The sequence below is a fragment of the Pinus tabuliformis genome, chromosome 2_2 (assembly GCF_031772625.1).
Source record: "Pinus tabuliformis cultivar Carrire ecotype Pingquan chromosome 2_2, CPIR1, whole genome shotgun sequence".
Lineage (NCBI taxonomy): Eukaryota > Viridiplantae > Streptophyta > Pinopsida > Pinales > Pinaceae > Pinus > Pinus tabuliformis.
In genome coordinates, this window is record NC_142300.1 from 386,515,192 (window position 1) to 386,538,251 (window position 23,060).

The following is a 23,060-nucleotide window of genomic DNA, read 5'->3' on the forward strand; positions in this document are numbered from 1 at the left end:
CATAACTTCAATGAACGGTAAAAAGCCTTTATCCTTTACGTTTCATAATTTGTTTATATACATTTAAGTTAGTCTGGTGTGTCAAAGAGACAGAGATTTTGCTTGTTCTAAATGGCACGCCTTTCCGGTAGTTGGTGTTTTGTTTAAGTTTAATTGGAAAGAATTATATGGTTATGATCATCACCCTCTGTAATTTAAGGGTTTGATGTCAATTTTAAGACGGACACCTGAAAGCTGGAAACAATGGGAGTATTGGAATTTTAAGATAATCGTGATTGCGTTACGAGCATACATCATGTTGGGTTGGGGCCTATCTAATGAAGAGGCTGAAAGCAACTGGAAAGGGGTCAACTGTATATACTTCTGCTGCTGCCAATGCTGCTGCCAATGGTCCTGCTGGTACAAAAGCTGGATTAATCTATGTAGAATAGTAATTAACTTGAGAAATCTAATGATGATTTTTATAGATTTTGAAATACAAACAGAGAGAGTTTTGGTACAACAAAGTTAGAATATAAAAATAATTTGCAAAACTTAGTACGAACTTGGAAAAAGAACCTTGTAAAATAAAAAAATAATACCACCAAAACGATACATAATTCCAAAATAATATGGTGAGCATTGAACAACCATCGAGATGATTCTGTTTTTAAATTTTGGTTTTACTTTATAGGTTTTGTATTTAAGTTTAAATTTATGATTCTGTTTTTAAATTTTGGTTTTACTTTATAGGTTTTATATTTAAGTTTAAATTTATAATTCCAAAATAATATGGTCAGCATTGAACAACCATCGAAATGATTCTGTTTTTAAATTTTGGTTTTACTTTATAGGTTTTATATTTAAGTTTAAATTTTAGTGTTTAGTTTTAGTTTTATTTTTAAATTTTAATATAAATTTAATATTTAGATTTTAAAATTACATTCAATATTTAAATTTTAATATTATATTTAATATTTAAATTTAAAATATTTAAAATATATATCAATTATATTTACTAATATAATAGTAATAATTAATTACTTTTATTTAATATAAATTTTATTATTTAATCACATTTTTATTAATAAATAATAAATATTTTATGTTTTCTAATATATAAACATAATCATAATTATATATATAGAGATATAGATATATATACCTATCATATATTTATCTTTCTTCACCTCGCAAACAAAATTTGGGTTGGTTAAACAAATTTTTAAATCGTATTATTTTGTAACCCACACTCATAATAAAATGTATGAAAGGATCTACCACCTTTATTAGAACTTTATTTTAACGATATAGAATCAAGACAAGGAGCTAAGATTTCCTTGTAGGTAAAGTATTATACTCGTTCGCTTGAATGGGAATTATGATAAGAAATCATATTTATAGAATGCATCAGCATTCTTCATAAATAAGCAAATAATGTATATGATGTATATGGTTTAAAATTTTGTGTTTATGAAGTAACATAATTTAAGAGGTGTTGTTGTTTCTTAGTATTATTTAATATATAAATATAATTATATAAAAATACAGAGAAGAGTTTTCAGTGAAAATTACATCATAATTTATTTGTCGACTCATTTCGAATCAACAAGTGTGATTTATGGTCACGATAAGTTATAGAAAATAGAGAGAGCAGATCATTCAATGACTATATTTGATCAGGAAATGCCTATATTGGACTGTGGTAAGGGGCGGGGAAATTTAATTAGTTAATTAATTTATTTTATTTCCATTATTTGATGAAATGTGACCTATAAATCAATAATTAATTAATAGACTTTTTTATATTTAAAACTATATAGACTATATAAAAACCTATATCTTTACTATTAAATGAAATAATAAGAAAAAGTTAATAAATGTTTATTAAGTGGATAAGCTAATTAGTTAGATAAATGTTTGGGTAATCTATTTCGAACATAAATTCAAGTCAATTAGTTTGTTAAATCCCTTATTAATCTAATTTATTTAAAATTTTAAAGATATATGGGGATAATTAGTTTTTATTAATTCCATTCAATATAATAAAAACTTATATTATAAGAAATAATAAGAAAAATAATACAAGTTTATTAGAAAGATCACCTAATTAGTTAGATAGATATATGAATAAATTTGTTGAGGAGTCAAACTATATTAAATATGTATTTGGAAATTAAATTCAAGTTATAGAAGAATAAGGAGAAAATATAGTTGTTACAACTTACTTTGTTAATTTGATTATTAATTTTATTTATTTATATATAAAATGGGACAATTAGTTCCTATCTTTATACTACCTTCATCTTTGTTTAAGTACAAAAAAAATTATTTATCTATATATCATGTCAATTAATTAAGGCGTAAAAATAAATAAATAAATTTAGTACCTATTCATATAAAAAAATCATATTACTAATTATAACCTAGAAGAAATTAAAGGAACAACACAAGGGGCGTGGGCGGGGGAACGACTATGATGAAAGGGCATGGATCCAACAATTGCTAATTTTCCAGCCATAATATTTAGTGAGATTTCTTGGCCTTTTTTCAATTTCTATGGCCTCCCTAAACTTTCGGTGATGAAACGGGGCAATCTTGGAAATAACACGAGCCTCCTGAATGCATATGTGATGCTTAGTCTTTTCTGCGTGTTCTACCAGGGCGAAAGACCAACTCCTCCCATGTTTTAAGTTTGTTGAGTGCTCATGAATCCTTTGATTAATAGAGCACCTAGTCTCATCAACATAAGGGGTCCCACAAGAACAAGGAATAACATGCACACATTTCAAGTTCTTGTGGTCAACAGGGTCCTTTATCGATCTATGGGAGCTATGGATCGTGTTAAGGGGTCTAAAGGTTAAGGGAACATTATGCCTCCTGAGGATTCTCGCAATCTTGTCAGTGGTCCCCTGGATGAAAGGAAGATGAACCCCTGAGACTCGATCTCTAGGGTCTTTCTTAACCTTGGGACCTTTGTTGGCTTTAAGGAAAGCTTTCACACCTTGGTGCCTACTATAACCATTATTAACAGAAATGTTAAGGAAATGGGCTTTCTCTCTATTAAGATTCTTTTCATCAGAGATTCTCAGCGCACGAGTTGCTAGTGTGTTGAGAGCACCCAACTTTTGAGCAGAGAAATGATGGGAGATAGCATGAAGATACTGCTCAGTATGAGTTTTCTTCGTGAACACTTGGTGGGAGAAAGAACCATCATCTTTCTTCGAAATAAGAACATCAAGGAAAGGAAAACAACCATCTACTTCATGCTCCATGGTGAACTTTATGGAAGGGGATTGATTGTTGAGATGTTGGAAAAAAAGATCTAACTCATCCTAATCATGAGACCAGATGACACGAGTGTCATCAACAAATATTTTCCAAATCTTGGGCAGGAGACGGGCTGAGGCCAAAGCCTTGAATTCAAAGTCTTCCATAAAGATATTAGCAACAACTGGGGACAAGGGTGAGCCCATGGCAACCCCACAGTTCTACTCATAGAACTCACCTTGAAAGCTGAAGAAAGTAGACGTGAGACAAATTTCGACTAAATGAGCGGTATAGGCCGTTGATGACCTCAATGACCTCCTTGAAAACCTCATGTTATATTGAAAGTGAACTTCTTACAACACAATGGTACGTTGTCTTACTTTAGAAACTCCGGATTCAATTCCTCAAGGTAGAGATGAAGGATGCCCTTGATATAGGGGTTTTGTTGGTTTTATTGGGGCAATACCATGTCAGGTGGGTTTATATTGGGGAATATATTTTAAAGAAAAAATGGTAATAAATTGAGAGATATATATGGGTAGAAGTTTTTCATATTGGCAGGTATCAAAAAAGGAATTCAAAGTTAATAGAAAAATATAAAGGGGTATTAGGAAGGTGTATTAAGTTCATATTAGTAAGAGTTTAAATAATATGATTTTTAAAAGTATTTTCCAATATGTAATCAAATTAAGTGTATTGTTTAATATGCCACTATATATAATAAATTCATTGAGTAAAACCTCATAACCTTTGATTTGATTTAAAACATTTTTCACAGTAAAATCAAAATTTTACTAACACTCTAACCCATCTCCCCCCGCGTTCCTTCTCCTCCTTCATTACAATAGTGAAAGCAAGTGACAAAGGTGTGAGTGAGTATTTTGCGTAGTAATGTTATGCATCCGATCTTGTTTAAATGCTCTTAAAATAAATGTAATTTTATATGTCAAATACCTCGAAATCTCCCAAGTCGTGGATGAATCTGATGGTCAATTCTGAGGGCTCCTGGATCTGAGATGGAGAATGTATTTGCTCCAGAATTTTGTTCAGGATAGGTTGACCCATCAAGAGAAGCGGAATCAAATTTACAATACACATCCCTGAGCTAGCGAGGGCATTCTTTATGTACTCATTAAACGTGGGCACATAAGCAGTTGCTATCCATTCCGCTTCTTGCAGATAAGACCCACTGCATACAACCAGTAAAATACATTGACGGTTAATGTCTCATTTAGGAGAAAACAAATAAATAAATAAATAAATAAATAAATAAATATATATATATATATATATATATATATTTAAAAATACTTCGGTATTTTTATTTTATTTTAATATTGTTATTCCCTGCCATGTTAAGATTCACTCGGGTAAATACAACGTAACCTAACATTCTGAAACAAATGCATACGGTATCTTTTTTTATTTTTTACGACTTCGGCGGCCAGTTCATTCGCTTTATTGAAGAAAACCTGGATTGCTGTTTTTATTTTTTACAGAAAGTCAACTATCAACGAAAGATTAATCTATATATAACAGGGAGAAGCTTTCAGGAAATGACTTTTGAACTAAATACATTAAATAAGAAAAATAATTTTATTTAATTAAAGCCATTTTTCTTGAAACTTATTATTTAAAATCATATTGAATCACAATGTTCATCCTCACTCATAAGTTAAAATAAATAAATAAATAAATACGTTTCTATTTAGTATTAGATTTTAGTTTTTTTTTTAAATAAAAATAAAATCCATTTTACCAAAAAGTTAATCATCATGATATTATTAACTATATTTCTAAAATAAAAAGTGAAGAATCAATAAGGAATCGCACTCTAGGTCTAGATTTACTATATCTCTAAACTAAAAATTAAAGAAAAGGAAAGGATCAGTGAAGTATCACCATCTACTATGAAAATGGCATGTACTAATCACTACCTTCTAATATATTGTGTTTGATTCAGATGTATGCATGGCACAATATTGAATTCTAATTTGGCTAACTCGAGAACCTTTTGGTTGATACGCGACCTTTCGAAAAAAGTGGCAAAGTGATTTAGTATGATATAACCATCTTTGAAATTCGAAAATAAAAACAATTATATTTAGTTAATCAGGAATGTACTTGAGTGACGAAGGATTTTGTCCATATATTTCAATAAATCTCTAAGTCTCCCATCTAGGTGAACTGCAATACCATGGAAACTCCAATGCATACTTCACCTAAGCAACAATAATGAAGTCAAATCTCATATAAATCATCGACACCATCCTCTTTTGAATTTGAGGTAAGACCTTCAAAATACGGTTAGTGCTTACCTCTTCGAGAAGGATTTGATCCACGCCGGTCACTCCCCTAAGTCCAACTAAAACGTGATTTATATATTCTCTTGTGAATGCCTTCGCCTCTTCCATCACTTTTTCTTGAGGGTTCTCAGAGTTTCTCCGGAAGTTGTTTCTTAGATGTTCGAGTTTGAAGATAAGTGTAGTAGGATTTCTTGAGAGTTGAGAAGATGGCCTTTAATGGACTAAGGCTAGAGTATGCCTTGGAAGGAACCTCTAATTTTGTTGCATGGAAGGACTGCATGGAGGTAGTATTGGATGGCAATGGATTGATAAAATAAATCAAAAAAGATGTTGCAAAACCTCAAGCATCTGATGCTCAGAACCTTTCTCAATGGAAGAAATATGTAGCCAAGGCGAGGAGAATCATGTCGGAGGGAGTATAGAATCATATTGTGTCGAATATCTACAAAAAAAACTTTGATTGCAATGTGGAAAGCACTGACATAGTTGTTTTAGAATAGTAGTGACCATAAGAAGTTGGCGCTCAAGGATAAACTTCGAAGTATCAAGATGCAGAAGAGTGACACAATTTTGCAGTATCTAAGCAAGTTTACACAGTGTTGTGATGAACTTGACTGGGTCATTGTTAGTGTCCCTGAAAAAGACTAGGTAACCTTAGTCCTTCTGGGCCTTCCCAAGAGTTGGAATAGCTATCAAGATTTGGTTAATGGAAGTGAGAAACTATTGAGTTTGTAGCAGTTATGGTTTGATTTGATACAAGAGGAAATAAGGCAGAATATTAGAGATGGGACTTCATATCAGAGCGAGGATGGAGAAAACTTTGCATTGGATGGAAAGGCAAAGAGGTGAAAAGGGGAGAAATCCCAGTCTAATCCAAAATCTAGTCAAGGGGGAATGAAGAAAGATTTGTCAAAAATTAAATGCTTGCATTGTCATAGTTCAGGCACTATGCCACAAAATGTACACACAAGAAGGTAAGGAAGAAGACCTCAGGAGGAGTAGCAGGTGAAGCCTTGGCTTCATAGTTCGAGGTTGAATTTACCCTCATTGCATTAATAGACATCACAGTGATGAGAAGCGTGTGGTACTTGGACTCAACTGCATCATTCCACATGACGAGAAATATATTTTTTTCAGTGACCTGGAGGAGAAACATTTTTAAATGCACATTGAGATGGGGGATGATGGAAGGTATAGTGCGATCGGGATTGGTATAGTCACCTTTCAGAGGGATTTGGGCTGCCCCCTCGGGCTCAAGGAGGTTAGGTTCATTTCAAGCCTAAAGAAAACTCTCATCCCTGTTGCACTTTTGGAAGACTGTGGTTATGACATGATCTTTATCATAGGAAAGGCATTCCTTAGACACATAGGTATGGATAGGTGAAGTAGGTCGAGGTTCGTGTGAAGGACAATTACAATCTAAATGGGAGGATTGTGTTACATTAAGCACAAACAGGAAGAATGTGCAGAGCCACGATGTCAGTGAACTTTAGCATAGAAAACATGGTCATTTGTATGATGGTGCTTTGAAGATCATGCAAAAGATAACAACATGCCTCCCCAAAATAGCACTTGAGCAGCGAGATGCATGCAAAGGATGTACTTTGGGGAAGTACAGAAAATTCACCTTCCATAATCGGGACAATAAAGCGCATGTAGTTCTACAAAGGATCGACTTTGATGTCTATGGACCTTTCTTGACATCGTCCACCACCAAGAAAAAATATTTTACATTTCTATTGATGACTTCTCATGGAAGTGTTGGATCTTCTTCATGTATAAGAAAGACGAGACATTATCCAAGTTTGTATAATTGAAGGCCTCGACTGAGACATAAATGAGTAAGAAGGTGAAGTATATTAGGAGAGATAATGGAGGTGATTATGTGTCGAATGAATTTAAAAAAAATGTGAAAAAAAGGAATTTGACGAGAGTTGATAGAACCCCCCAACCCATAGAAAAATGGGGTGGCTGAGAGGAAGAACCATAACATTGCGAGAGAATTTAGGGCGAGGTTGCATAATCAAGGCTTACCTCTGCATTTGTGGGTCAATTCATGCAACACAACAGTCTATTTAAAGAATCAGAGTCCTCAACGAATTCTGGACATGATTACACCAGAGGAGACTTTCTCAAGGAGAAATCTAGATGTGTTGCACTTTAGGACTTTTTGGAGCCTCTGTTTACTGCCATGTCTCCAAATAAGTAAGGAAGAAGCTAGATTCGGCATCATAATTGGGGGTGTTTGTGGGTTGCATAGAAATTCCCCACAACTATTGTGTGTACTTTCCATCCCTTAGAATGATAGTTGTGAAAAGAGATGTAACATTTGATGAAGATAAGGCCATGAAATTCTCTCTTGAGAGGGAGCTTTAGATCCCAACAGAAGAGGAGGTTTTAGCTCCAAAGGAGGAACCTCAAGAAGTTGTGGAGCAGCCACAAATTGAGGGGTATAGAGTGGAGACAACCACCGAAGCATAACCATCAAGAGAAGGTAGGAAAACAACCAAGGAGTTTGAGAGACTTGTGCACGATGTGAGGGAGAATGTGAGTTCTCCTTCAAATCAGTGCAAGAAGAGAAGGTCACCAGATAGGTACACTCACTACATGGCTCTAATGACTAAGCTTGTGGATACTGAGGCATCCTCTTTCGAGGGAGCAGTAGAGAAACCTATGTGGGTTTATGAAATGGTGGATGAATATGAATCCATTTTAAAGAACAGTGTTTGGTAAGTGCTCCCGAGACCAACAGATAAATTAGTTGTGGGTTTAAGATGGATCTTCGAGGTAAAGTATGCAACAAACAAAAGCATAGAAAAGTACAACGCCATATTTGTGGCCGAGGGGTACTCTCAAGTTGAGGGGATTGACTATGAGGACACCTTTGCCCCTGTAGCAAGATATTGATCCATCAAATCAATTCTTTCTTTGGCTCCATAGATGGGGTGGAAGATCCACGAGATGGATGTAAAAATAACATTCGTCAATGGAGTTATTCAGGAGGACGTGTATATTAAGAAACTAGAATTCTTTGATACTTTTGGCCAGGAGTCTCATGTGTGCATACTCAAGTGATCATTGTACGATATGAAGCAAGTACCCCGTGCTTGGTACACCAAGATCGATAGTTACCTCAGCAGTTTTGGCTTCACCAAAAGTGAAACGGATGCAAACCTCTATCATATTTCTGTAGAAGATAAATTGTTGATTATTTTCTTATATGTTGATGACTTGATTTTAACTGGTGACGAGCAACTAATCATATCTTTTAAGGAGGACCTTGCAAGACATTTCGAAATGAAGGACATGGGTCTCATGCACTACTTCATTGGATTGGAAGTATGGCAAGGCGACAAGGAACTATTTTTCTCTCAAGGAAAGTATGAAAATGAGACAATTCAAAGGTTATGCATGGATAGTTGCAAACCCCTGGAGACACCTCTATTAACCAACTCAAAGGAAGAGGATTCCATTTCAGGTGAGGAAGTGGATGCTACTATTTAGAAGTCTTTGGTGGGTTTAGTAATGTATATTGTGAACACACGACCATATATGTGCTATGCAAACAACCACCTGAGCCAAGCTATGCTTATGCCTACCAAATTATTTTGGAGGGCAGATAACCATGTTCTGCAATACCTTAGAGGCATTACCAAGTTTGGATCATGTTTGGACTATGGTAGAGACGAACATAGGGAGTGAAGTTGTGTGGCTTCACATATGCAGATTAGGTGGGGAGTCCATAAGACCAAAAGAGTACATTAGGTGGAAATTTTAGCGTTGGGTCCACATCGGTTTCCTTGAACAACAAGAAGAAAATATATATGGCACTCAGCTTGATAGAAGTTGAATACATGACTTCCATTCAAGCAGCATGTGAGGCTATATGCATGAGAAAGATAATTTTTGGATTACTTGGTCAGATGGTGGATCCAACTGTGATTTAGTTTTATAATTAGAGTTGCGTCAAGCTCTCTAAAATTCCTATTTTTCACAATTGATCCAAGCATATAGATATTTGGCATAACCATTTACAAGACCATGTGGAGAGGTTGATAATTTTGTTGTACTACATTCTGAGACAGGAACAAGATGCTGATGTTTTTAAAAAGGCCTTATCAAGAGGGAATTTTGAGTTCCATAGGACCAGGATAGGGGTGGTTGGTAATCCCTTTCTTGCTGAGAGGGAGTTTTTGAAAATGAAACAAGAGATTCTTAGTTTTATTTTTCCTTGATTAAATTGAGAAAAATTGAATTTCTACATCAACAGAAAACTTGGATAATGTTAACCGGAGTGACATGGATTATGTCAACCATTTTACTCAGTAAATTCAAGTTGGAGGAGTTAGAGATCATTTTTTCATGTGTGATTTCTAATTTGTAGCAATCAAGGTCAATTATCTCAAGTTGTTTTTAGTTAAACTAGTTCAGACTTTTGGAGGAAGTAGTGGAAGGTCAATTAGTAGTGGGACTTCAGTCAAACTCAGTGATCATCCAGTTAACCAATAAATCATCCCAAAATAACTAGTGCATGCAGAAAATTCGAGTTACCCAGTTGAGGTGGACATTCCAAGGCAGTGTAACATCAGTTGTAGACTAGTATTGAGTGTACATGTGTTGCATGCAGTCAGATGATCAACCTAATGGAATTGTGAAATTTAATTCAGGGAATTTCCTAAATAATAGGGGCTAATTCCTCAAGAAACAATGCAAGGAAATATGAGCTCAAGCTGAGGAAAAAAATTATTATGTCCGAATCAGAGGCCTTTAGTGAGAAGAGAGATACGTTGTGCACTTGCTGGGTGAGATGAATGGGGAAAAGAAATTGTAATACATTTCTATTTAAATTGATTAATGAAAGAGGCATTGGGGTTTTTCGTAGATTGCTTTCCCTAGATAAAAATACTTTTTTCATGTTTGTTATTCCTTCTTGGATGTCTTAGATTTTTGTTCCAAGTTGTGAATTAATTTTTGCGGACCACTAGTGTAGATCTATGTCTTGTGATTTTGATTAAAACCTCATGAGAAGTTTCAAATCTAAAACCTAATTTATACATGTTATATGTTTATATAAATTTTGACATAACACATATATAACTTAAGAACATTGTGTAAATTCCACCACATAGTGCATGGAAATAATTGTTACACAATTACATGTCTAATAATTTAGTTATCAAACCTTAGTATTGAGATCCAAGGGGTTGAAACTATGGCATTCCATTCTCTTCTCCCTTGCAATATCATTAACATTGGTGAAACTTGAGAACAATACATAAATAGGTATACATATTTCATGGCATCATCCAATTCCCATATAGCCTCATTTGGAGCAAATTCCATCAATTGCAACTTTCTTATTTGATGACTTTATTCTGAAGCAATGCTACCTTCCTATTGATGGTGAATAACTATTATCTTTATAACTCTCCATTTGGATGAACTTGGATCACAACCAATGATTGTTGTGGTTAATATAGTATACATATTTCTTAAACAAGGAAACATGGAAAACATTGTGAGCTCTAATTTTGGCAACTTGTGTGTCTATATATAACTAGCCTATTTCAAATGGCCTACAATATCTAAGATCCAACTAGGCATAAGTTTCAATATTTGAGCCATTCACAAATGATGCATATAGAGAGGATTATTCAAAGGATGAGGATATTAAGGGAGTTGTTTTAACAATTGTAGAGCCAGAGTTGTTTGCATGATGGTAACAACAAAGTTTACTACCATCTCCAAGACCGTATACTCTATAGGTTGGGTAAGTTATGTGTTCTTAAAGGTGACCAATTGTAACTAATTTTAGAGGATCCACCTCCAAGGTTGAAGGGAACTTTGGTGTGGGGAAGACAATGACCAATTTTCATAGGTATGTTTATTGGCCCATGATGTAAGAACAAGTTGCTAGATTCATAAAAGGATGTATGCTTTGTTGTACCAACAATCGTGGTATCATGAAATAGGGTTTATATCATACCTTGACTATACCCACTCATCCTTGGGAAATAATTTTCAAGGAGTTTGTGGAAGATTTACCAAAAACAAAGAAGGGACATGAATACCTGTTCGTGATAGATGACAATTCAATAAGATGTGTGTTTTTATGGCCTCTAAAAAGACCATTTGTAGAGAAGAAGCGACAAATCTATTATTTGGATAGGTCCAAGTGCAATTTGGGATACCAAAGGGAATCATTTCAAAGAGGGACACAAGTTTTTCAGTGAATTTTGGAAAACATTATGGGACAACATGGACATAAATTTAAAGAGGTCTACAACATTCCATCAACGGACAAATGGGAAGATAGAAGCATTCAACAAGAATTTAGTGAAAATAAGGAGGGATTATAGTTAAAAGCATATGAAGGCATATGAAGCAAATAGACTATATATGAAACACATATAACAGAGTAGTCCACACGTCTATTAGTAAATATACATTTGAAATTTATTTAGATAGTTTCCACCTTCACCTTTGGATATTGCATATGAGCAGTAAGGAGGAGCGAGGGAGGATATTATAAGGTATTTATTAAGGGTATAAAAACTTTTTGAGAAGATTAAATACATCCATCTACAGGTATAGGAGACACTGCAAAATTCATAGGAAAAGTATAAGGACAACAATGATTAGCCTAAAAAAATCATTCGATCAACATGGATGAATCAAAATGGTTATATTTGGAAAAGGAGAGGTGTCATTTCCCGAGTAATAAAATCAAGCCTATATAGAAAGATTCCTTTTAGATACTAGAAAAACTGAGATATAACACCTATAGACCAATTCTTCCTTTATACATCTACGTTTTCTTAGTGAAAATATAGAGAATCTGAAACTCTATGAGCATTCCATGCTAGATAAGGAAGAGGAACAAGTGTTACCTTCTATACAAGATTTAGCACTAGATTCTTAGGAAGAGTTGACAAAATATACAATTTTCTATAATATATCTAGAACTACAATCTAGGGAAATCATGGCCTCTAACATATTAGGTTGAAAGGATATCTTCAAGGTAAAGCTAAATGATACAAGTAAGTGAAGGTCAAGAGAAAATTTCCTTACCTCGTTATAAAATCTTTTAGGGACAATGTTCTTTCACAAATGGAGAGGTGGGATCGATATTAGATCATTATATTGTTGATAATCCATGCTTCAAGAGCGGAAAGAATGTAGGAATCATCTCACAAGACTATATTTACTTGTGTGTCCTAGTTTGTTGAATTGGCGTTTGAAATATTCCATAAGAAGTTTGAGGCATTAAATAATATTTTTTAGCGGTATAACATGTTAAGCACCACCCCCTTTTTTATATTCTATAGAAAAATACTTTTCCAATGACACAAGATTCGCCTCAATTAGAGTTCATATGAAAAAATTATGCCACTCAGAAGTTGACCTTCCTATTTTGACTATCATAATTTGAGAGGATGCCATTTTATCCCCAATTACACATTGAAAATGGGATAACGAAGTGGTATTAGAGAGAATGAATTCGGATAATCCACAGTGTTCATCTTTTTTGTCGACGTTTCGAGTCTAGAGCAAGACTCATCATCAGGACTTGATATACAGAGAAGAGGAAAAAGAGTTTGTGATAGATCTGATTCCTTTCTCTGTATTTTGACCCTTGTTCTTTCGAGATTTCGTATCTCTTTCCATGTGTCCCTTCCGTATAGGGCAACGATTTTGGATTGCAGGTTTCTGTGGAGTGGTTTTTGAGAGAATGAATTCGGATAATCCACAGTGTTCATCTTTTTTGTCGACGTTTCGAGTCTAGAGCAAGACTCATCATCAGGACTTGATATACAAAGAAGAGGAAAAAGAGTTTGTGATAGATCTGATTCCTTTCTCTGTATTTTGACCCTTGTTCTTTCGAGATTTCGTATCTCTTTCCATGTGTCCCTTCCGTATAGGGCAACGATTTTGGATTGCAGGTTTCTGTGGAGTGGTTTTTGAGAGAATGAATTCGGATAATCCACAGTGTTCATATTTTTTGTCGATGTTTCGAGTCTAGAGCAAGACTCATCATCAGGACTTGATATACAGAGAAGAGGAAAAAGAGTTTGTGATAGATCTGATTCCTTTCTCTGTATTTTGACCCTTGTTCTTTCGAGATTTCGTATCTCTTTCCATGTGTCCCTTCCGTATAGGGCAACGATTTTGGATTGCAGGTTTCTGTGGAGTGGTTTTTGAGAGAATGAATTCGGGTAATCCATAGTGTTCATCTTTTTTGTCGACGTTTCGAGTCTAGAGCAAGACTCATCATCAGGACTTGATATACAGAGAAGAGGAAAAAGAGTTTGTGATAGATCTGATTCCTTTCTCTGTATTTTGACCCTTGTTCTTTCGAGATTTCGTATAATGAAGTGGTATTAATGAAGACAAATTTATAATATTCCATATTGTAAATATAGTTAATAGTTTACGGAGTCAAAATTAATCACTAATAGCCTATTGGGCTATGTTATAATCGAGTTTCTAGGTGTAAAAGTGTTTCCATTCTCTTTGAGTGCATTTTGTCCCATAGATGAGTAGAGTAGACAAGAGTGGATAGGGAGAGAGAAAATTAAGAAGATTTGTACATTGTGGTAACCCACAAGCCATAACCCTCATCCTTTACACTTGTATTGATTTTCCATTTGGAGAAAGAGAGCATAGTAGCCTCACTTTTCAAGTCGGTTTTGCCTAAAAATGGTTTCGTAGTATATATCTTCTATTAATTTCTGTTTTATGAGTTTTCTTTTACATGCTTCCCATATAATTATAATTTTCATTCATATGCAATATACAATAATTCACAGATCTAAAAATTGAAGGAGAAATAAACCATAATAACGTGGATTTCGTATTTTATAATATAATTTAGTATATATGTTGTGACGAATTATTTAGTGGAATATCCATGGTACTCTATGGACTAGAAATGAACCTTCTATATTTTAGACACTTATGAACTACATGTTTCAATCCCTTTTATTATTTTGTGTTATTCTTCTTTTATGACACATCTGTCTACAACAAAGCTTGGGTGGTGCATGTGACATATATGGATTAGGTCTTATATCTGCCTTGTAATGAACAACTATTTCTTAATCATTATAAAATTTCTTTTGGTGCTTTATAAGTTAAATACATGAGACATGTTGTAAGTTGGAAAGTGAAGCATGTGTATGTTAACCCTAAGAAAATATAGGTGATAAAAGATTAGCCTCATCCAAAGAACCTCTAATTTTTCATGGCTTTCATGACCTCACAAGTTGCCGCTAGAAGTTTGTCTAAGACTTCTTTAAAATTATTGCTCCACTCACCATCCTAAAATAATTCCTTAAGCTGGAATATGGATTTTGAATACAATTTTTCGAGCTTAAACAATGTGTACCAAACTTTTCCTCAAAATCCCTTATTTTAATAAGATTGTTTTTGGGAATGTGACCTATTGTAAAGAGAAAATAGAGTTGTTCTAATTTAAGAGTGGGACCCACCCACTTCTTCTAGTTATAAATTATGTGATAGAAGCTTGGGAAAATCCACCAATGAGGAAGAAATGTTTTTTATTATTCATGTTCCTGATATGTTCCATCACTAAATGAATTAGGCTCATTTCTTGATTAAAAGAGACCATAAAAAATTGAAGTATTCCTTGAAATACATGTTTCCATCCTCAAAGTAGAAAAAATGGATTACAAAAATGTTAGCCTATAAATATGAGATTCTCTACAAGAATAGATAAGGAAATGTTGTTGTTGATGCTCTCTTTAGAAGCATCGTGAGCAAGGGTCTCTAGTTTCCTCATATTCCCTACTATCTCATATTTCCTACTATATAATTAGATATAAGATGTACTTAAGTAATTAACAATATATAAAAATATAATGTACATGATCCACTAACTATAGATTATTTGAGAAGCATACCTAGGTTATATTTCATAAGATTATGAACTATTATATAAAGGTTATACTGTTTTGGTTTGAGATTCATCACATAATTCAAAGGATTGCCTGAAATACACTCATCAATGATAGTTGGCACTTTTAGGCTTCAGAAAAAATATACCATAATTATGTGTCCATTCTTTTAGGAAGGTTTGAGGAAGGACATCCACACCTTTTTAGAAAAAAATGTAATTTTTCCAACAACTCAATATGTACATAGTAATGATTATAGAAATATTACAACCATTACACATTCCTAACAATGTGTGAGCTAACATTTCTATGGATTCCATTATGAGGTTACCAAAATAATGCAACAAATCAATGATAATAGTTTTTATTGATTACCTCTCCAAATATTCTCATTTATGTTCATTGAAACACTTATTTAAGGATTGCACAATAGTCCAAGTCTTTATGCATAATATAATTAAATAACATGGCATGCGTAAATCCATTTTGACTAATCATGATCTTACCTCCAATATTTTTTCTAGTAGAAGTTGTTTCGACTTCAATCTACCCAACTGAATCTCATTACAACATATAAACCCAAATTAATGGCTATGTAGAAGTAGTTAGCAAATGTTTAGAGCCTTATTTTACTTTTTTTTCAATGAAAGACCAGCGAAATGGGTCTAGTGGTTACCCTTGATTTAATGGTGTATAATATTTCCTATCCTGATGTTACTAGGGTGACCGCATTTGAGGTAGTCTTTGGTGAACTACCTTAGTAAGTGATCTCATAGGGTTATGGTGATGGAAAACACCATAAATCCATCACGACATTCTTCATATCATCAAATATATTTAGTAATGGCTCATAATTCCATAAATAAGTGGGGTAATAAAAATAACTTTGAATGTCATTTTGAAGAAGGGTATTAGGTATTATTGTGTCTCCAACCCTATAAATAGACCTAACACAAAGAGAAGGTCATCCACTATAGGTCAATTATTAAGTGTTATGGACCATATAATATCATCAAATGTATACATCGAGTGGCCTACAAATTAACTATAACTATAATTTTGAGCTCCAACTAATATTTCATGCATCATACTCGAATAAATTTCTTGGCTTTGGTTGCAGATTTCAAACCAATCTTAAAGAATTAGACAAGGAGGGTTCCATTTGGTTACATCCTAAGATAGTTCCAATGAATCACAAGCATTATCTATTTGAAGCATCTCTAGGATGTTTTGATAAAATTGAAGGATCCATAGCATGAATATGCTACATGGGAACTAGAAAAGGCTCTGAGCGAATTTCCCATCTCCAGCCCTTAGGAAAATGTTTCCATGTAAGTGGGATGGCATCTTAGGTTCTTACCCTAACTATCCTAGTTAGTGAAATAACTTGTTATTTAATCTAATGAGAGATCACTTTATGAGATAAAACCCTATGTGGTAGTAGTGTCTAAAGCAATAAATGTAAGTGTTCTCATTAAAGAAAGTCCAATAGTTAGTGGATGAGGCCTCATTAACGGAGTTTTATTACATCGCTAAGGCTTTAGTTATATATAATAATAGAATCTATGTAATGTGTTTTCAAGTAAATATTATTGTATTTGGTAGGTTATCCCTTAAACAGGTAAGTAAATATTGCATCTAGTTCTGAATATGATAATGGTTTATTTATTGATAGTATTTTCCAAAACTAGTTCAATTATTTCTTTAAATAATTACATAATTTCCTTCAATCATACTCCATTTTCTTCCTTTTTTTTCCAAAGGAAAAAACGAAACTTTTTATTAATATTATAAAAAGTTTACATTGCATATGCTGATGCATCACTTATCATCCTGTGTGACTATCATGTCTGATTTACAAAATTTGCTGCCTTATTAATGTGCTGAAAACTGTCTCTGATATGCCCTGAACTGAGGTTTCTTTAAGCTGATAATCTTAAACAATAACTATGGACTGATCAAAAAGATTTACCAGCAAACCGGGTCTCCTCAACATAGAGAAAAACAACCCGACTCCATTTTCTTCCTTTACACAACTCTAATTGATCTATTTTCTTTAAATATTTAGTTTTGTTAGCAAAAAGCACCATATAATAAAAATGCATTAATCTATAAACAATTTGATTTGTAGTTTACCCTATTTTCTCTTCTATGTTGCAAAGTCAAGTATTTATAAATTTAGTTCATATATATGTGTTTATGCTAATATATACATAATACGATTATATGTACAATGTCTTTTTTTGTTATAATTTTTCATTAATTATATTTAAATATTTAATATTTTGTAGGAAATAATGTTTTTTCTTTGCTAGTAACATATGTGTTTATTACAAATCAATTTTTTCATGTTTTTATTGCAATTTTCTTATTGAACATTTTTTAAAACAATCATATGTGAAACAATATAAGAGGTATATAAGAGGTTTTACAATGTAGAAAAATTATCTCTTGAGAACTGCTAGTACAAAAACACTGGGAGAGTAACTAAGAGTAGGTGGATTATACAATTTAGTAGAAAGGTGATGCAAAAAAAGGAATATTGAAATAAAAATGTTAAACAATAAATTAAAGTTAATTTAGTTTAAATGAACCATTTTAACACTTAAAATGTGCATTTAAATTTATTTTGAAGTGTGTCCTTATATATAAGTTTGCATTTCTACAAATTTGATTCCTCTAAATTATTAATAAATATATACTTCAACCATATTTAGTAAATCTATAATTAATATAAATATAAATTAATAATAATTATATATTATGTTATTATTATTTCTATTAAAAATCAAACTATTTAGATATTAATAAGTATTATATATTTTCTATTTGAATACAAAGAGTCGATTTTTTCTGATGCCTTATCGTGGATATAACAATAAAAGTAATCTAGTCAAAAATATATGTATAATAATTAATAATGTGTATAATTTTGAACTTTAATTATTATAAACGTTTGGTAATACATATTGTGGATCAAATTAACCCTTCTTTTAAAATCAGATATAATTAACCCTTCTTTTAAAATCAGATGTATTGTGAATCAAATTAACCAAAATCAATAAAAAAAATCATATATTCACACTATAACATTTGCGTGGAACTTTCTGTCTATTCGAATGTGTAAGCCGTATTAAGGACCTTTCCTTTATTCATTACTTTTAATTAATATAAATTACTTATATAAATATTAAAAATTTAATAACATTATAAATTATAAATGTGTTAATAAATAATAAATATTTTAACGATAATTAAAATACTTTATTTACTCTTTTTCAATTTTGAACTGGTCAGACATTTATTCCAGTTCGCATACCAAATTCGGGTTGGCTAAGCCCATTTTTAAATCCTATGATTTTATAGCCCGCACCCATAATATATCATAATACATTGTATAAAAGGATTTACCAACTTTATTTCAGCTTTGTTTTAATGATAATAGATGAAGACAAGGAGTGAATATTTCCTTGTAGTTAAAGTATTATACTCGTAGGCTTGAGTGGTGAATTATGACAATAATTGTATTTATCGAATGTATTAGCATTTTTCATGCATAAGCAATAATGTATATGTATGCAGATTGTTTAAAATATTGTGTAAATATAATTCAAAGGCATGTTGATATCAATTATTTAATTCACATTTTTAAAGTTATGTGAGGACAAATTATATCATAAAATAAAATCAAAGAAATTGTCATGAAACTTTTTTTTAATGTCTTTAGTTTAGTCTGTATTAAAATCTCAATTTCATAATATTGTTGAGATTTGATAATATTTTCAACAATATTGAAGGTTTTTTAATATACCGAAATTTCTTTAAATTTATTAGATTATAAACGTATTTTTTTCATTTTTTTAAATATAAAATTAATATGAAAAACAAAACAATATTTTCTTTTATCATTTTTAATGTAATTAAACAAGTTATATGCTTTAGCTGGAAACAATTTCCATAGTTAATATGGTTGAATTTAAATATAAAAAAAATAAAAATAGAAATAATACACAAACTTCACACATAATCATATTAATATATTATACATCTGAAAAAAAAAATATCTCTCATATATATATATATAATATGAAATCTAATAGATTTTACAATAAGAAAATATTGTTGAGAAAAATTTTCAACAAACTCAAACAACTAACCAACCAAATTTAATTCCAAATTTTAAGACATTAAAAACAGAGTTAATTAAATTCCAAGTTTTAGGACATTAAAAACATAGTTAATTCCCAACCTTAAGACATTAAAAGCATACTTTTTACTAACAATGTCGCCAGCATTCCTCAATGGGCAATTGGTCGACGAGAATTTTGAATATCGGTTCCTTCACTTCCTTGTTAGAAATGGATTTGCCATCTCCATATGTTAGAGGAATTGAAGACCTCGTGTTAAATTGAAAGTGAAGTTATTGCAATGCAATCGTACACTGTCTTCCTTAAGAAACTCCCGATTCATTTCCTCCAGGGAGAGATGACAGGATGCCCTTCATTTTATTTAAAGCATTTTTCACGGTAGAATCAGGATTGTCTCTCATGAAACACTTTATGATTGAAGCCATGCCCCCCGCGTTCTATCTCATCCTTCATTATAGTAGTGAAAGCAAGTGGCAAAGGTGTGAGTGAGTACTTTACATAGAATGGTATGCATCCGATCTTGTTTAAACGCTTTTAAAATAAATGAAAATTTAGCCTCCAAATACCTCGAAATCTGTTATGTCATCGACGAGTCTGATCGTAAATTCTGAGAATTCCTGGATCTTAGATGGAAAATGTATTTGCTCCACATCGTTATCGGCAGAAGTTGACCCATAAGAGAAGCGGGATCAAATTTACAATGCACATCCCTGAGCTAGTGAGGGCATTCTTTATGTACTCATTAAACATGGGCACATAACCCGTTGCTATCCATTCAGCTTCTTGCAGATAAAGACTCTAAGGTATCGCAGCCAATGACCATAGTAAAATACATTGATGGTTAATTTTTTATTTAAGGAAAAGAGATTCATATGTTAAATAATATTTTGGTATTTTAAATTTTATCTATTTTGGCAATTTAGAATATTTCTTTGTGACAGAAGTGTCTAAAATGAATTAATATAAGCATTTTCATTAAAGAAGGTCTATTAATGGTGTTTGATTGAATGGCTAAGGTGTTTGTTATATATAATAATTGGGTCGAGAGACATTCTATGGGGTAGACCTCATGTAAAATGCAAACATGTAAACTTAAGATTAAATGTAAACATAATGTTTAACATTTAACACTTTTAGTCTAATGTCGTCCTTATTTAAAAATAATCTAATTATTATTATCTATAACACTAAAAAAAGAGGTAAATAAATAAAAATACAAATAAACGAGAGGTATGGTAAATAAATAAAACGTTTTTTATATTTATTCCAGAGGTATGATAAATAAATAAAACCTCTTTTTATATTAATCAATCTAATTACTATTATGTATAACACTAAAAAAAGAGTTAAATAAATAAAAATATAAATAAACGAGAGGTATGGTAAATAAATAAAATGTTTTTTATATTTACTCCAGAGGTATGATAAATAAATAAAACCTCTTTTTATATTTACTCCATAAACCTCTCAAAAACGAGGTTTTATTTAGGTGAAGCCTATGGGCCACAACTACACCAAGGGCACTTTTAAGACATTTTTTAAGACTTTTTATTTTAGTTATTTTACATTAAAATTTGATATCAATTGAATTGTCTTAAATATAGGCTTTAAGACAAAAACAGTTTGACACAAAAAATTTTTAAGACAAAACTTTATATTTAAGACAAAAATAGTTTAAGATAAAAATATTTTAGGATATTTTAAGATAAATGAGACAAAAATATTTTGAGACAAAACTTTATATTTAAGACAAAAACACTTTGACATAAAAATATTTTAAGACAATTTTATATTTAAGACAATGGCCACTTTAGATGAAACATATTTAATGAAATTAACAATTAAGACACAAACATATCAATTTAAGACAATATTATCTAACAACTCCAAAATTGACTCTTACAGTGTGTCCTAAGTTCGCCAACTTGCAAGAAACTATTGTCTTGCACCTATACTGAGGTTGTTATTTTTTTTAGGGTGCCACCCTAACCCCCCCCTTATTTATGTCATGGGATCACGTCATATTCAACAGTCAATAAAGCCCATATTAATATTTGTAAGTGGTTAACCCGCAATTAATGACGGGACCACAGTTAGTTGCAAATGGGCCGTAGTATATGGTATTAATAAAACCCACAGTATTGGCCCGTGGTATTTTATGTATGAGTCATATATAAAGGATAGAGACTCCCTGCGAGGAGTATCGTGTCTTATTTTGTAATCGAGCTCTGCTCTATTGGAGGTTGCCCCCTCGAAGAGGCAAGTGGACATTACTCTCTGAATAATAAAATCATTGCTATTCTGTGTTCTGGGTATCTTTTCTTCGCATATTCTGTATTGGGTATCATTTTGCAGGTTAAGAGAATAACAAGTGGTATCAGAGCACTTTCCAGGGCCGGTGAGATCTCCAATTCTTAGCAAAAAAAAAAATTTGGCTAGAGATGTATTCCAACGTCTTTAAACCATGGGATCTGTCATTGAGCGCATAAACCTGCGGATTTGGGGAGGCATGCACGCAGGAAATACAAGAGGTGGTCACGTCTGTTGGACTCCCTTGTAACCCCTGTGGGTACCCCTTCGAGTAGTAGCGCATTAGACAGAACCGCGCACGGACTGTCTTCCACGTACCCTATGGGTATATCGGAAGCCCCTAGGCTCCCTTGAAACCTCGCCATAGATAAACCGTCGGCCGTCTTGTGGCTACAGTAAACCGAGAACAACACTCAGAGAGATTACTCGCCCGTACGATAGGGCAGTCGGGTTGTACGGCTAAGGGTACGGCCGATCCTCCTTAGTTAGAGCCCTGAAACATTGGGCCGAGTACTACTGCCAGACCCTTAGGTATATTGCGATATGTAGCACCTGACACTCCTCAAGACCATAGTTCCCTTTTCTATCGGGGGATTGCACATCATCTATTCCAGATCCGCTAGTGCAACGGGGTGCAGCAGAAGCCGACATCAGTCCCGCAGTCTCGAGTTCGCAGATCAGTCATTATGATCTATTCGATCCAGCCGATCCGCACCAGCAGTCTGTTCCGCCGACCAGAGCTATCCGATCCGCCATTCAGATCTCTCAGATCCACCAGATCAGAGTTGTTGTGAAGGGTTCCTATACCGAGTTATAATTTTCGCAGGACTTTTGGCCGCATTGACATTTTGAGGATTTGGCGACTGCAGTATTGATTAGGAAGGAGTAAAACTCCGTTAGGAGTTTTCACAAAAAAAAAATAAAAAAAATCTGAGATCTTTCGGGGCGCTTATTGGTGATCTAGCCCATCAAAATCAGGATGACGAGCTGAGCACGATGGTACCATTCAATTATTAGTGAAAATTTTTAGGCAGTCCCAATTTTTCATCAGGTTGGTGTATGGTAGAAACTAGAGCTCAAGCAATGGCCAATGAAAGAATGGACAAACTTGAAGAATCCATGCAATCCC